We start from the raw sequence: 16,699 nt of genomic DNA, 5'->3' as shown, positions 1-16,699 counted from the left end.
CGAGAACTGGTCCCAAGGTGAGAAGAGGAGCTGCTGGTGAAACAGGTTCCCAGGTAAGTAGCAAGGTTGCAGAAGCGAACAGATTCCAGATAAGTTGAATCACTGGAGCTGGATTCCAAGGTGAATCTGCACCCAAGCGGTGGTGAGCGTTACTCTGCCTTCAAGCAGAATAACGCGAAGCGCTTGCATGAAGGCTGGGCGGGCTTATATAGCCTAGCCCCAGCCACGCCCCCTTAGCCTTGGCTTTCCGGCCACACGCTGCCACTCCCAAATGATGCTGCACCTGCTACTCAGTTCTTCAGCAGCCACGCCCGGACTGAATACATGTGAATAGTTCCTGTGAATATAATAAAGTACTTTACATCAAAATAATGTCTTTGCTCATATTTGTTCATGAGCCTGGCGCCTTCCAAAGGGACAATTAAGTATGGCATTTCTCCTTGCCTCCGTCACCTGGGGGTGCAGGGTTGGTGTGTTTGGGCCAGTGATCATGACAGCACTCCCCCTCAAGGCCCCTCTCATGGGTGGTCTTCCTCCTGGTCCAGGCTTGGTGGGATTGTTACAGTGGAATTGTTAGTCATGGAGCGTGAACAAACTCACTGGGTTCCCAGGTACGGTCTTGGGGTCTATACCCTTTCCAGTCTATGAGGTAGTACTATTTAGACCGCACTACTTTGGAGTCTAGAATAGTTTTGACCTCGTAATCTGGTTCTCCTTCTATGATGTCGGGTTCCGGTGGTGTTTTGATTAGAGTACCTGGTTTCATTGGCTTGAGAAGTGAAACATGGAATACTGGATGGATTCCATATTAGGAGGTAGTTCTAATTTCATGGCAGCAGGATTTATCACGGCCTTAATAGAATAGGCTCCTAAGTACCTTGGACAGAAGGCTCGTGGGCCATTCAGAGGGATGTTTCTAGATGCTAACCACACCTTGTCTCCGAGTTGATAATTCGGGGCTTCTTTTCGGTGTCGATCTGCAAACTGTTTCTGCTTTTCTTTCGCTCTGGTTAAATGTTCTGCTGCCTCTTTAAGAACTCGAGTGATGGTCCTGTGTAGGTTGTCACTGCTGGCATTTCTAAGGTGTCATGTGCATCAAAAACAGATGTTCTTGGATGTCGACTGTACACTGTGTAGAATGGGTTTGTCCTGTACTAGTGTGAAGGGAATTGTTGTAGGCATATTCGGTCAGCCCAAGTATCTTTCCAAGATTCTCCAGTTTGTTGTAACATACATCTCAAGTATTGCTCTAAAGTTTGATTGGTCCGTTCAGTATGAGGTTGGTGACTTGTAGATAATCGAAGGTCGATTTTGGCTATTCTACAACATCTTCTCCAGAGTGCCGAGACAAACCGGGTTCCGCGATCATATATCAATATCGAGGGGAAACCGTGCAATTTGACAACCTGTTCCAAAAATACTGTGGCAAGTGCAGAAGCATTAGGGAGACCTTTTAACGGAATGAAATGGGCCATTTTAGAGAACAAATCCCCGATAACTAAAATGGTCTTATAGTCGTTGCACGGAGGTAGATCTGTGATAAAGTCCATTGACAACTTATGCCAAGGAGCTGGTGGTACCATTAATGGACGCAGTAAACCGGCTGGGTTTTGCTTTTGAGACTTGAGTTGTGCACAGACACCACAGGTTGTGATAAACTAGGCAATGTCCCTTTTCCAAGTTGGCCACCAATAGTTTTTTCGTATTTTAGCTTGAGTCTTGGTTATTCCTGGATGCCCTTCCACTAAAGAATCATGGTAATTTGCTATTATTTGGTCTTGTTGCTGTTTGTCCGGGATGTAAAGCCTCCCTTGAAAGTATGGTAGGTCATTTTCGATGGTGTATTGGTTTCCCTTTGATAACCATTCCTTTTGTGTTGTTTGATTCATCTGAGATCGGATTTCAAGTCGTCCAAACAAGTGGTTGCGGCAATTGTGCTCTGGATTCTTTCTTGAGGAATGATGGCCACAGGCTCTAACGCGGTAAAAGATTCTTTCTCCTCACTCATGCGTGATAGAGAGTCTGCTTTCCCATTGCATACTTCGGGCCTATAGTTGATGATAAAATTGTACTCTGCAAAGAAGAGTGCCCAACGAAGTTGACGCAATGATTCTGCTTTGGCGGTCTTTAAGTATTGTAAATTGCGGTGGTCTGTGATGACAGTGACTGTATGTCTTGCTCCGAGGAGGTAGTGTCTCCTAGCTTTGAATGCTGCTTTGATCGCTAGCAGTTCTTTATCCGTGATTGCATAATTTAACACGGGAGCTGAAAACTTACGGGACCAGAATGCTACGGGATGTAACTGTCCTGTTTCGGGATCCCGTTGCAACAATACTGCCCCCATGGCTACGTTGGAGGCATCTGTTTTGACCATGTATGGCAGGTCTGGTTGAGGATGTCTGAGAACTGGTGCTGAGGTGAATGCTAGTTTCAATTCCTGGAAGGCTTTTTCTGCTTCTGGAGACCAAGGGAATTTCTTATTCTTTCTAAGAAGGGAGGCGATAGGATGTACTATCTGGGAGAACTTAGGAATAAACCGCCGATAAAAGTTGGCGAATCCAAGCACACTCTGTACTCCTTTTGTGGATGTTGGTGAGGGCCATTGGAGAATAGCGTCCACCTTGCATGTGTCCATGTGTACACCTCGTGGTGTAAGCATAAAGCCAAGAAATTCAACCTCTGTCACATGGAAAAATCATTTTTCCAATTTAGCGAATAGCCGATGTTGTCGAAGTTTCTCCAATACTGATCGAACATGACCAATATGGTCTTCTTTGGAAGTTGAATAAATAAGATGTCATCAATGTAGACGAGTATGCAAACGTCCAATAATTCACGAAGTACATTGTTCATAAAATATTGGAATGCCGCTGGGGCGTTACATAACCCAAAGGGCATGACCTGATATTCAAAAAGCCTGTATTTTGTGCAGAAAGCCGTCTTCCATTCCTCCCCCTTTTTAACTCTCACAAGGTGATAGGCTCCCCGTAAATCCAATTTTGTGTAAATCTGTGCATTTTTCACCTGATCCAAGAACTCAGGTATAAGTGGTAGTGGATATATGTTTTTTACCGTGATCTGGTTAAGTGATCTATAATCTATTCAGGTTCTTAAGTCACCCTCCTTTTTAGGTATGAAGAAGAGAGCCGAGGAGGCAGGGGACTTGGACGGGCGTATGAAGCCGTTAGCAAGGTATTGATCCAGGTAAATTTTGAGATGTTGGTTTTCCGGCTCAGTTAAGGCGTAAATCCGACTGCAGGGGATTTGGGCTTCGGGCACTAGGTCGATTTGGCAGTCATAAGGTCTGTATGGAGGCAAGACGTTTGCTTGATCTTTCTGAAAAACATCTTGGTAATCCAGGTATTCAGGTGGTAGGGAACCTGTGAGCCCCAGTATGATTCCCTTCCTTGATTGCAGGTTGACATCTTCATGATAACAGGTGTCGACGCAGTCTTGAGGAAAGGTCAGAACTCGTTTACGCCCGTCAATCCTATGGTTGTGAGTTTCCAGCCAAGGCATTCCTAATATCATCTGGAACTGAGGAGCCCCAATGAGATCGGAGGTAATGTCTTCTTGATGACCATCCTGACAAATAAGCTTGACTTTTTTGGTATATTGCGTTACAGGCCCGGATGATAGCGGAGATCCATCCACTGCTGTGACGTTTTCCGATTTCTGCTTTTGTCGAAGGGGAAGGCCTATTCGTATAGCCAGATCTTGCTCAATGTAATTTCCCACAACTCCACTGTCAATGTATGCCTCCAAGACATGTATCTTTGATGGTTGTTTGTGGTTGACCAAGAGTCCTGGGAGGACTAGATGTGAGGTCTGCACGGATTCCTTCTTTTCGCTCGACAAGCAGACCCCTACGCTTGCCGGGCGTTGGAGTTTCCCCAAGTCCTGTTCTTTCTCCTCTTCAGTTTTGTCTGTTGCTCCAACTACTTTCTTAGGCGGTTTCACCAGACATTCTCGGAGGAAATGCCCAGCCTTTCCACAGTATAAACAGAGCTGTTGTTGTCTCCTTTTCTCCCTTTACCGGTGTTGATTGCTGTGGCATGGAAGAATGGGCTATCCCCGGCAAGGGAACCTGCCCTGCTTGTGCCTGTAGCATCTGTCTTGCCAAGGTGTCGGTTCTTTCTCGAGTTAAAATAAGATCCCTCCTAAGTGCACTAGTGTCCTGCTTTGAAGCATGCACTTCAGCCCGTAATTCCCCTGGTAATTGGGCCAATTGGTCTGTCTCTGAAGTTTCCATAACGCCCGGGCAGAGAGTCATAGAAGCTTTGCGTTCTGTTACGCTCACCTGGTCTCTGCGGGGGCGTTGGGGCACGGTTGCAGCCCTCCTTGAATTTGGATCATCCTGATCAGGCCTCCCCTTCTGCAGATATGCTGCTGTCTGCGGTGATCGATAGAATTGCTCCTGTGTGGGTATGAGAGAATGTGAGTATGCCTGTCTATTGCTATGGTGTCCCTCAAACCCTTCTTCCCACAGCGTGGTGAGCACGCACCGTCCCATAGGCTCACCTGTTATTAATGGATGAGGAGTTTTCCGTCCTGCATCTTCCAGCAGGGACGCATTGTATATGGGCTGAGTTACTTCACTGGCCTCTGAAGTGGTAGTCCAGTCCAGCTGCGACAATGCCACTTGGTAATGGTCAGTGTCTTTAGTTTTTGTAAAGTCTTTTTTCGCTTTAAAATATTGTAGTATTGTCCTCAACACATTATGATCTGCGAGTTTTAACCATGTCTCCTCTCTGGTTTCACTCCACAGGCGAGGTGCGGCCCAGCAGTGATTTTGGAGCTTGATATGTGGCCAGAATGAAGAAAAAAGGATCCACGAAGTTCCGACCACAGGTGAGAGCTGGTTTAAGGGTAAGCGCAAGGTTTGCAATGAGCTTGAGCATAAACTGAAGGTTTTCGATAAGGTCTAACCTTTGTCTGTTGTTTCTCCTTGCAGGTGCCATCCACGGATGAGCTAAGCGGCGAGCTGAAATGCTGCGGCCAGGATTCGCTTTCCGAGAGGTCCGGAGATGGAAGGTGAGCGCCAGGCACTGCAGAGGTGTTTGCAGGCGAGAACTGGTCCCAAGGTGAGTATAGGAGCTGCCGGTGAAACAGGTTCCCAGGTAAGTAGTGAGGTTGCAGAAGCCAACAGATTCCAGGTAAGTTGAATCACTGGAGCTGGATTCCAAGGTGACTCTGCACCCAAGCGGCGGTGAGCGTTACGCTGCCTTCAAGCTGAATAACGCAAAGCGCTTGCATGAAGGCTGGGTGGGCTTATATAGCCTAGCCCCAGCCACTCCCCCTTAGCCATGGCTTTCTGGCCACACCCTAGCACTCCCAAATGATGCTGCACGTGCTACTCAGCTCTTCAGTAGCCACGCCCAGACTGAATGCATGTGAGTAGTTCCTGTGAATGTAATACAGTACTTTACACCAAAATAATGTCTTTGCTCATATTTGTTCATGAGCCTGGTGCCAAAGGCGCCAGGACTGAGTCCAGCTGTGTCCCTGGTGCTTGATTGTCCCGAAGGGACAATTAAGTATGGCATTTCTCCTTGCCTCTGTCACCTGGGGGTGCAGGGTTGGTGTGTTTGGGCCAGTGATCATGACACCGGGCCCACTTCTAGCACAGTTCCCCTAAAAACATTGCTGTGCTCGGGGCGCTATTGCCCAGCGAAGTCTGCTGGCTTCCATCAAACTGTTTATTTAGATTTGCCCAGGGGTGCTAATTGTGGCATGCCATCCTTCAGTGAAGTGTTCGGGGCGCATTCTTGTGCTGCCTCCCAGATGTATGATGTTTGACCATTTCTATAGTATGCAGTGGTTGTTGGGGGTGGTAGTTCTCACGTACTCTGGGTATTTAGATCGGGTTTCTCGCCGGTCTTGGGTTGTTGGTGGAGGGTCGGCAGCCGACCTCGTCCAAGAAGCTACTCACAGCCTCGGGTGAAGTGAAGAACTGTGTTTTCCCGGCGTGTTGAACTCTGGGTTTTGCCGGGAAGAGCATGGAATACTGCATTTGGTTGTTTCTCAAGTGTTTTTTCACTCCCATGAAGGCTCTGCTTGAGGCCTGGACTGCCTGCGAAAAGTCTGGGTAAACTTGGATCCGGTCTCCGTCATAGTGTAGTGCACCTTTCTCCCTAGCAAGCCGTAGAATTGTGTCACGATCCATGTAATTGAGTAGGCACGCGATGATGGTGTGCGGGGGTGCCGCTGGGACTGGGCGACTGGTCGGCACCCGGTGTGCCCTCTCGAATACGAAGAGGTGGGATAAGGAGGGCTCACTAAATACGTCCCTAAACATGGCTTCAATGTAATTGTTACGCTCACCTGACTCCCACAGAGGCGCTGGCCTGGTTCGCGCTGCTGTGACCTCTTCTAAGGTGATGCACAGGGTTCGGAAGACGGACTGGACCGGGCCCCCAAATCTGGCTTGCCTGGCTCGCAGAAGTATCCTTCTGTAGGCGAAAAAAGGGGATTAACTGTCTCCGGGGTAATGCAATCGGTCTCCCACTTTCCCCTCTCACCCTCCTTGAAACCCTTCTGTGATTTCTCGTAGCGTCTCACCTTAGGGTCTGGAAGGACGAGCTCTCCATCCTGCTTCTGATGCAGGGGCGCGTTGGTATCCAGTTACTTCACTGGATTTTCGGATTGGTGAGAACCAAACTTGCTTGGCTTCCAGGTAGGTTTTTTGATAAGAGGTTCCCCTTGTGTCCATGCTTTAATGTACTAATGCTAGTGTCTTTTTCCCCATAGGGGCCGGGGTACGGAATGCTGGGGAACAGGCACCGACCTTAGATGAGAGGTGAAATCCTTGTAGAAATCAGGTAAGTCTTTAATGAGCGTTTTTTGTTAATGTCTTTTCATTCGCTCATTAACGCTGATGTCTCTTTTCCCCCTTAGGGGCCGGGGTCCGGAAATGCCAGGATGCGGCGCGGACCCGAAATGAAGAGGGAATGAATCAACAGGTAAGTCTTAACATGGAGATTTAGCTTTCCTTATTCCCTTCTCTCTCTCACCTTTTGTTCTGGTGTTTTTCTCCCTAGGCGCTGGGGCGTGACTGCGAATCCGGATGATCGCTGCTGAACATGGAGGCGCCCTGTAAAGGTGAGTGGAATGCCGCGCTGCAGCGATCGACGCGATGAGCTTTTAAATTAAAGTCTTCCTTTTCAGGATTGTCGGCGAGATGTCTCCGGGATGCGGATTTAGCAGGTAAGGACTTTTGCTTCTTCTGTTCTCTTCTTCTCTTCCTTTGCAGGTGATCAGAAGTGGCAGAAGTCAGGATGCAGGAGCAGACACAGTGAGCGTCCAGCTGCTAGATGCAGAACAACGCGAAGCACGTGTGGCTGTTCGGGTGGGGTTTAAATAGCCTTGGAAGAAGTTCCAGGTATGTATCCTTCCCCGACCACGCTAGGATGGTAAATTAGTCCCACAGGTAAAGTAGTTCCTTTCAGGCCTCAAGGAGGCCGGGATCCTGCAGCATGGTCTGCATCAGGTAAGTGCACCCAAGCATTCCCATAATGAGCCTGGCGCCTATGGCGCCAGGACTGATGTCTTTTATGAGCCTGGCGCCGTAGGCGCCAGGACACTGTCCAAAGGGCCCCTATATGGGGTTGCTGGGTCCTTCCTTGGGGACTGGATGTCCGCTTTCGGGGATGCCGGGCTTGAATCGGCTCCCCAGGAGCGGGCATCATGACAGTAATCCTTCATCTTCTGCGGGTCTGTCTTTCTCTCACCCCCACAAAACGTGTGTTGTTGCAATGGTTTCGCCCTTCCAGATCTTCATTTTTGGCTACCACTCCTTTTATTTGTGCCTCTAATGACGATACTCTGGTGTTCAGCGTTGTGTGCCCGTCCTCCAGGTCCCATACTCTTTGCTCCAATGTATCTAGCCTGTCAACGTGCTTATCTAGCCGGTGTTGGAGCAGGTCTACCTTCGAGGATAGATTGTCCAGCTTGGAGTCAAAGTTCTCGATGCCGGCTTTAAAGTCCAGCAGGATTCCGCATATATCGATGTCTGGAATAGGGCCCACCTGTCTTCTTGTTCCATGGTTGTCACTGGGGGTTCCGGTTGCGTGTGTGTACTTGGAGTTCTAATGGCGGGTCCTGCTTTAAAGTTCAGTTTCCTTTGTAATTTGTCAGATCTTCCCATTCCTGACATGTAAATGTGACAGTGTCTGTGTAACTTCTGTGGAGGATGCCTCCACCGGACCCGATGACTAATTGAATACCGTTAGAGTGATCTAGATGTCAGGCCTCTCGGGGCCTCGGTAAGTAGATTCTTGGTTATCGGTCTTCTGGGCCAGACAGTCTGTGGCTCTGTCCTCGTGCGGTCTTTCCTGACCCAGGGGTCGTGTTGTTGCTTGTGGGGTCAGTCTTGTAAACTCATGCAGATTGGTGATGTGGCATCGTCAGCCATCTATGTCTGTTTTTCACAAGCACTACTTGTAGTTAGCGCAGACGGTAGATGGTTTTTCTTTGAGGGAGCTGTCCTTACAGCAGGTGGTGTTGCCCCTGTCTCCGCTGTGCGAGTGGCAGGCTCTTCGGAGTATCCTGCCCTCCACCAGAACAAATTGCTGTGGTCGGGAGGTGTAGGACTGATGTATTTTGGTTTTGCACCGGCAGCTATTTCTCCTTGCACCTGTGGGCAAGTTTCGAGGTGCCAGTCCTAAAGGTTACTTCTCTGCAGGCTGGGTAAGCTCAACCTGCTCTTTTATGTTGTTTCCCTCTCTGTCTGGACTGCTGCTGCGCTTTGCCGGTGTATCAGGAGCTTGGTTGTATCACACGTGTAACCGTCTATGTGGTTTAGTGCGAGACTTTTTAGCAGGATAGTGTTTGGGGGATTCCAGGGCCCCAGCCGTTGCACTGATCTTGTGGATGGGCCTATTGTAGGGTACGGTCTTCAGCATGCCTGTCTCCTTTGATGTACTATGGTTGGGTCTCACGCCCTAGGTGGAGGCCCCTGGAGACATCCTGGTGGAAGAAGTGAGCAGGTCAGTCTCTGGCTGTACCCCCCCACCCCACGGTTGCATTCCGTGCGTGGGTTGGGTGACGCTGTGCTTTATTGCAGTTTACGGAATGTGCTTGGCTTTCTGCTGCTTATGATCAGGGGGATCAGGGCAGCTCACCTCTCAATCACTTACTTAGCTGTGCAGGTTGGCTCACGCCCCTGGATTCCTCCCGCAGTTGTTGGTGCTCGTGGTTCTCTGTCCCTGGGTTTTCATTCCAGTACTGCACCTGTGCACACCCGCTCTGGTGTTTGTTCCAGTGAAGCTGTGCTGCGGTTCCAGGCTGGTCTGCTCCCAGAGCGGGCCCCACTCTCCTCACGTGTTGGGAAGTGTAGCTTCTTCCACCTCCGATTCACCAAGGTACTGCGCCCTGGAGGTTGGATGAGCAGACGGTGCTTTGGGGGCTCTGCACTGCCTCGATAGTGTTGGTATCTCGTTGTCCCTTCTCCGCCGAACTGGGCGGCTGTCCGCTGCGTGGCATCACATGCGGTGTCTGTCTTCTGGGTGCGGGTTGCCGAGGCAGTCCTGCTGTTGTGGTATACTGTGATGCCAGTCGCCCTGTCTCCCCTCTTTTTTTTCTTTTTCCTCCTTCAGGATGTGTAGCAGGTCCCTCAGTATGACGGGTGGCCCCACAGCCTTCTTCAGGTTGGCCAACGATGTTACGCTGGATCCGAGGCTGGTTTCCCACTCTTGTGCTGCTGCTGCATTCTCACTAAATATTAGCACATCAGTGCCTGCCAAATGACTACACAGCATCTGGGGCGTCACAGACTGCTGTGGCCCTCGGTTAATATTGTTTTGGACACCTTGGGCAGGATTAAAATCAGGAGTTTATGGGGGCTCTGCTAGGAGCTCACAGGGAAGACGTCATCTTGGTTGGGCTCTCTAGCACCCTCTTCCCCTTACACCCTTTGTGTGTTTCTGGGCACATGTGCGTTGCCCACAGAGCAGGGTATGGGCTGGTGGCAGCTAAATGCTGACTTGGTAGTGGCTCTGAGTGTTCTCCATTTTTGGGACATTTAAGCCCTGCCATAGGAATCAATGGATTCCTGAAGGAAGGCAAGATGGCCACTGTGGCCTCTTGGTTTCTATTACCTTTTACCTTGATTCCCAAAGTCCTGGGAAACCCTGACTGACTTTTGGGTGGAAATACCATAGATGGTGCTGGGGCTGCTTCCTGTCAGACAGACTGGAGCCTTCCAAGGGGTTGTGGGTACACCCTTGGTGTGGGAGCTGTGTCAATGGAGTCTGAAGTGAACACACATTCTGTGTTGTGGGTATCTGGTTTCTGTGTGTGTGTGTGTGTGTGACGAGATGACTGAGACTGCCCTGACTGAAACTGACATGAATGCAATGTATTGTGCTGAAAAGCTGTGAGCTTACCCCCAATCCACATTCTTTGTTATGGGAGTCTGGATGGAGTGAATAGCCTGAATGCCTGTGAGCCTGACTGGCTGCCTGCCTGCATGAATGCCCTTCTACGTGATCGGCTAATTGAGCCTGCCTCAGCCTGAGGGAATAGGAACCAATGTGTATAACAGGGGACCTCTCACTCATCAACTTGTTCAGAAGCTGAAGTCGAAGCTGAAGCAAGAAGAAGCAGTTCTTTGAACCTCAGCTAGAGAAGCCTGCTGCAACATTTTCTTCATGTAATCCAAAAGCTGCTGTGTTCTTCCAAAGACTGATCCAGAGATCAGTCCTTGATCCAGAGACCTACTCTCCAACCTGGACTCCAACTCTCCCTCTATTTTGATCCTCCTTAATCTCTCTTCTGCTTTTGACACGGTCAACAACTCCATCCTCATAAACAATCTCAATGATACCTTAGGCATCATGGAAAGGGCACTGGCGTGGCTGTCCTCTTTCTTTTCAAACAGACCTTCCCAAGTGCAATTGGGCCCTTTTCTTTACTCCACCTCACTCTCCAGGGCTCTACCCTATCTCCTTGGGTCTACCAGGCCCCTCTGGCCCACCTGATCTCCACTTTCTCCTCTCATTTCCAGTGTTAAGCAGATGACACACAGCTCTCTTTCAAGCTGCCTTCCTCTACCTCCTCCTCCATCATACCTGACTGCTATTCAGGCCTGGTGCTCTGCCAACGATGTCTGCCTTAATGCCAGTAAGACAGAAACTCTTCTCATTGGGATGCCTGCTCCCTGTTTCTCTCTCACTCTCTGGCCAGACTCCCTGGGTCCTCTTGCTCAACCTCTTGCGAGGCAAAAAACCTTGAGATCATCTTCAACTCCACTCTCTTCCTCTCCACCCATCACAGACCTTGCCAAGAAGTCCAATTTTCAGTTGCATTCTACCTTTCCTCACCTTCCACAGAAACTCAATGTCTCCAGGGCCCTGGTTCTCTCTAGGGTTGACTACTGCAGCAGACATTTCCTTAACCTTCCTCTTTTTTTCCCTTTGTCCCCTGCAACTAATCCAGAACTGGACGGAGTGACTTATCCTTGGCCTCAATCCCAGGGACCACATCTCTCCTGCCCTAAAATCTCTCCACTGGCTGCCGTTGAATGCAAGGTTCAAATTCAAAACCCTTTGCATGATCCTTAAGGCTGTCTGTGGTCTGGGACCTCTTTACAGCCAGCTTTCCCTCCCTAAATACCCCCCTGCCAGAGTCCTTTGGCTCCATCTCTCTGTGGGTCAAACGCTTCTCAAAGCAGAGAGTGGGAGGTAGGTCCCTTTCTGCGGCTGGCTTTTCCCTCTGGAACTGCCCACCCCTCTCTCAGACTTGAGCCGGATCTTAAGTTCCTAAAACTTTTCAAGACTTTCCTTCCTTTTCTTCTCTTCCTTCCCACTCCCCCTCGCTTGCTAATCTTTTCATCTACCACCGCAACTGGGGCCTGGTCCTTTGAGTCACGCAGGGACCAGAACGCCCCCCTACCAGTCGCCCCAGCATACTTTTTCCAGCACTTGCCCTCGGGGTCCCTTCTCCAGAGTATCCTGGTTGGTCCTCCCTTGCCTACCGCACTCTTCCCCCCTGCCCTCTATACCCCTGCACATGCCACCTTGGCCCTCCCAGCACTTGCCTGGCCCCCTTCCTTGGGGGCACCACCCTCCTACACTTCTCCCTCTATCCCCTCTCCCCTTGCACTTATCTCCTTGCCATGCACTTGAACGGTAGGATTGTCACAAGGCCAATATGTTCTACATTTGGTTGCTCTACTTTGATTCCCCTTGTCCCCCACACCCTTCTTGTTTTGTGGCGCCTGGAAACACTTGTGTATAGGCGCCATACAAATGCCTGATAAAATAAAAATAAAATAGAGGATCTGAAAAGTAGACATCTCCCCGAGCTACGAGGGACCATCATGCAACCTGCTACTCTTCATCCGAAGTGCCCTGGAAGCCAGTCCTGTGTGCCTGCCGACCAGAGAAGAGGCCTTCAAGAGTCCTGAAGAGGAGTGCCCAGACATCTCGAGTAGAAGTAGTCCAATGGTGTCACATAGGATCCAGAGGAGCGTTTCGTGACCGGTGGAAGCCATTGCAGTCTACCACCCAGAAGAGGGGGTTCCCTGGCATTGTGCTGCTGGAGACCCAGAGCTACCAAAGTTCCAAACTGCCTATGACTATCCAAAGGGACTTCCTCACCATCATCATTGACAATTTGTCCTATCGGAGAGAGTCCAGACTCGCTGAGTACAGAGGAACGTCTGCCGGTGGGTTTCACGCCACCAGAATCCAACAAAGACGTCCCGAGGGTCCAGGCTTGGTGAGGGTCCGAGGTCCACACCAGTGGTCGAGTCCAGGTTGCCATAAGTCATACAGAGGTCTGTGCTGTGGCTGCAGCACTGAAGAACAAAAAGTCGTAAAACAGCGATATTCCAAAACCTGACACCAAAAGTACCTTATGCACTTGTCACCGGCAGAAGTCATCGAAGGGTCCCAGGGGTATTACTCTCATCTGCCAAGCCTTTAAGGAGCCCACAGCAAGTTTCACCTTCACAGGACATCTACAGTCTGAGAAATTGTTGACCAACGGAGAGAACCGCAAAGAACAAAACTGATGCATTTCAGAAAGACTTTGGTTCCAATTTTCTTCTTGGACTCAGCATCCCAGTGGGTCCTTCCAAAGAGGGTCCATCCTTGTAGGGAAGCATCAAGTGAAACGCTGCCACTTCGCCAGCCAAGGCATCAAAGTTACTGTGACGAGGAAGAGCATCTTCTAGCCTCAGGAGTCATCCACGGGTTCCAGATTCGTCTTGGAACCTGTTCTCCTGTGGCCTTTTTGGATTGGGCTGTAAAAGACAAGATAAGTTACTTACTCCCTAACTTTTGAATTACAGGTTGCCCATGTGGGGGGATCCTCATACAGAATTGTGTATCTAGTCTAAATTAAGCATTCTGCCACTGTTCATAACTTACCTGCCTTTTTTCCCCAATCTACGCTATTACATCGTCGACCTATATAATGTTACTTTAGAACATGCCTTAAACAACATTGCCCCAGTTAAACTAAGAAAGGCTAAACGAGAAGCACATCCAAACAAATGGTTCTCAGCTAATCTAAAGTCCCTTCGCAATGCCAAAAGAGCTCCGAAAGCCACTTGGAGAAAGTCACCCTCGACGACTAACAAGGCATTATTCACCTCTACCGCCACTACCTATAAAGAGATCTACAACGTCCTGAATCCAAAATGCTAAATCTGGCACGAAAGATCTCTTCACTAAGGGAACTAGAGTCCCCTGCGCCACCTACAGAAGATTGCATTAAAGATGTGGCCTGGTGTGCCAATATTCAGAAGGCACTATCCGACAAAATAGCCCCATTACAATCTAAAATTGAAACTAAAAAGATCAGCCTACCAGCTAGCCCCAACTTTATCAAACCACCTGACCCTCAACCTCCACTCTGCCACCCTTTCTACTTCTACCCGGTCTCCCCTAAAGAAGTGGAAAACATCACTGCTGGCCTAAAACCCTCAAAATGCTATGGTGATATCTGCCCAGCTTCCATTATTGAGGAAAGAGCAAAAGACCTAGCTCCATTAATTGCTGCATTGATTAATTCTTCCTTCAAATCCAGCTCAGTCCCCAACAACCTTAAAGAGGCATGCGCTATGCCTCTCCTCAGAAAAACAAATCTAGACCCTAACACCGACCAATTATAACAACTGTCCATTTCCTCCTAAAAATACTAGATAGAGCGGCTTATCTACAAATTCAAAATCATCTGGAGGACAACAACCTTTTAGGCCTACGCCAATCTGGCTTCAGACCCAGGCATGGCACGGAAACCATCCTTCTGGATTTAAAAATCCAAATGGATGAAGTCAAAGATTCAGGAAAGCTAGCCATTTTCCTCCTACTGGATCCCTCAGCAGCGTTCAATCTCGTCGACCATCAGATCCTAACCAAACATCTGTCCATGGCAGCCACATTCGCACAGAATGCCGCCAGCTGGATCCAGTCCTTTCTATCAAATAGAACTACAGGAGAATTCACACCCTCAGCTTCTGGGGATCCAGTCCCCATATACTGCAGAGTCCTCCAGGTTTCTTGCGTCACTCCCACGCTCTACAACATTTTCACAAAGCTCCTCTTTGATTGTCTTGACAACATGGGTATCACCTATACAAATTACGTTGACAACACCCATGTCCTCATCACACTCACTGGCTGCTATGAGAAAGATTCCAAACTGCTCAACGAAATTTACTTGGAAATTTAGACGTGGATGGCCACCCACAGTCTCTGCCTTAACGACGACAAGACAGAGCTTCTGATCATCGGAGCTCAAGCTTGTCTAAATAAACTTAACACTTGCTATAAGACCTTCAATATTGATGGGAACAGTATCAAACTGGCCAATGAGGTCAAAACCCTAGGCGTTTGTTTTCCTGGACTCCACCCTCTCCCTCAAAAAGCAAGTTAACGCTACAGCCTCATCTGCAGCTTATACCAATAAGCTGATTAATGCCTGCAAACCCTACCTGTCTACCAGCAGCTGCCTCACGTTAGCCAGGGCTTTGGTTTGATCGAAACTCAACTACTCCAACACTCTATTTCTAGGTTCCACCGCACATAATCTGAATAGATTGCAAGTTCTCCAGAACAACGCCTTCCGGTCCGCTTTAAATATCCCACGATCGAACCACATTTCTGTCATCAGACGGGACACACACACTGGCTCCCAGTGCGTGACAGAATCTCACTGCACACCCTAGTCATCACACATAAATGCCTTTCAAATTCTGCCCCTAAATACCCAGGCGACAAATTTTCTAGAAACACATCATCCAGACCCACCAGATCCTTTTACTCTCACTGTCTTAATGTCCCAAGATACAAACTCAAAACAGCAGGCAGCTCCGTTAGCAGCTAAGTGCTGGAACTCTTCCCCCCCATTACCCCCCCAGGCTATTAGAGCCGAACCCTCTTTCTGGACCTTTAGAGCAAGAGGGAAAGACTGCTCTTCACCAAACAACACTAATCTGTTGAGTATCTAGTATCCCTGATCCAAGGACAACTGTGAATGTCGCCTTAGTTGCCATTAGCACTTCTGATTTTTGTTCGCTGTATGCTTATTTTCTTTTTCTCTGTATGTTTTACCAATGCCAGCTTGTTGCTCAGCCTGTTACCATGTCAATAAGCTACGCATCTGTTTTTCATATATGTATGCACCTGTAAAAATGTTGCGATGTTTAAGCGCCCAGATGCCTCAGGGTTAGGTGCGCTCTACAAATAATAAACTCAACTTAAGAATTCACATGCCTATTTAAAACTGCCCGTGAGGCCAGTGTATAAGACCTTATAGCTTAAATTTAAAGAACCTGTTAATGTGTTCTTCTAGTGTTGACCTGCTTTCACCATTGGGTGCACTGTGGGTGCATCAATTTAGTGTGTTATTGGCAATGTTAAAGTGTGGCCTGGCAATTAGACTTGTGTTGCTAACAGACAGAAATATACACAACTAACTCAATGTTGCTTACCTAAAACTGGATTCATGGGAAAGGCCTACTCATGTAGCTTCAGCTATCTTCCCTTTCCCTCAGCCTTGGCACTTGGATGCCATTGTGAACCAACAAAAATACTGATTAAGCTATTTAAACTGCAATGATGTGCTTTTGTAACCGTGTGCTGTGCAGGGCCTTGCAAAAGGAAAAATGGCGTTTCTCTTGTCATTTATGATGCTGCTTTACATATGTACCCGATCTAACGGTGTATACCACCATTTACAACATTCCCTCTCTGTGTATTCAGCAACCTAACCCTCCCTATAATGTGACATACTAGCTCCCTATAGTGTGGCAAAGCAAACTCTATCCTGCCTGCGTTACTGTTTATATGGCGGTGGCATACACAAAATTACACCTTATTCTAGGTGCCCCCGTCATAGAATTCTATCTCTATGTTCGCTGCCGTTTGGGAACAGGCGGGGCGTGGCCTTGCGTGTCACTGATTTTATCTGCACCATCACACCTTGCTAGTCTCTTGGTCCACCACTGCTCCAGACCTCACCCAAACAAACACTGTTCACCCTCTTCTGCACTTGCTTGACTATTATAGCTCAGCCTTCCCTGTTGCGGATGTTCTCCCGGCTCCCATTGGCCCTCCATGTCACATGCTCCCCTTAGTGATTGTCTGGCTAAGCAATTTCCCTGGGAGTTGGGACGTCCCTGGAAGTCATTAAGAAGACTTCTAGAACCAACCGCTTTTCATTTTGATTTGTGTGGTGGGAACCATGTGCT

Source organism: Ambystoma mexicanum, chromosome 5p (genome assembly GCF_040938575.1).
Source record: "Ambystoma mexicanum isolate Mex_15411 chromosome 5p, UKY_AmexF1_1, whole genome shotgun sequence".
Taxonomy (NCBI): Eukaryota; Metazoa; Chordata; class Amphibia; order Caudata; family Ambystomatidae; genus Ambystoma; species Ambystoma mexicanum.
The sequence above is the reverse complement of the archived record's forward strand: the minus strand, read 5'-3'. Positions refer to the sequence as shown.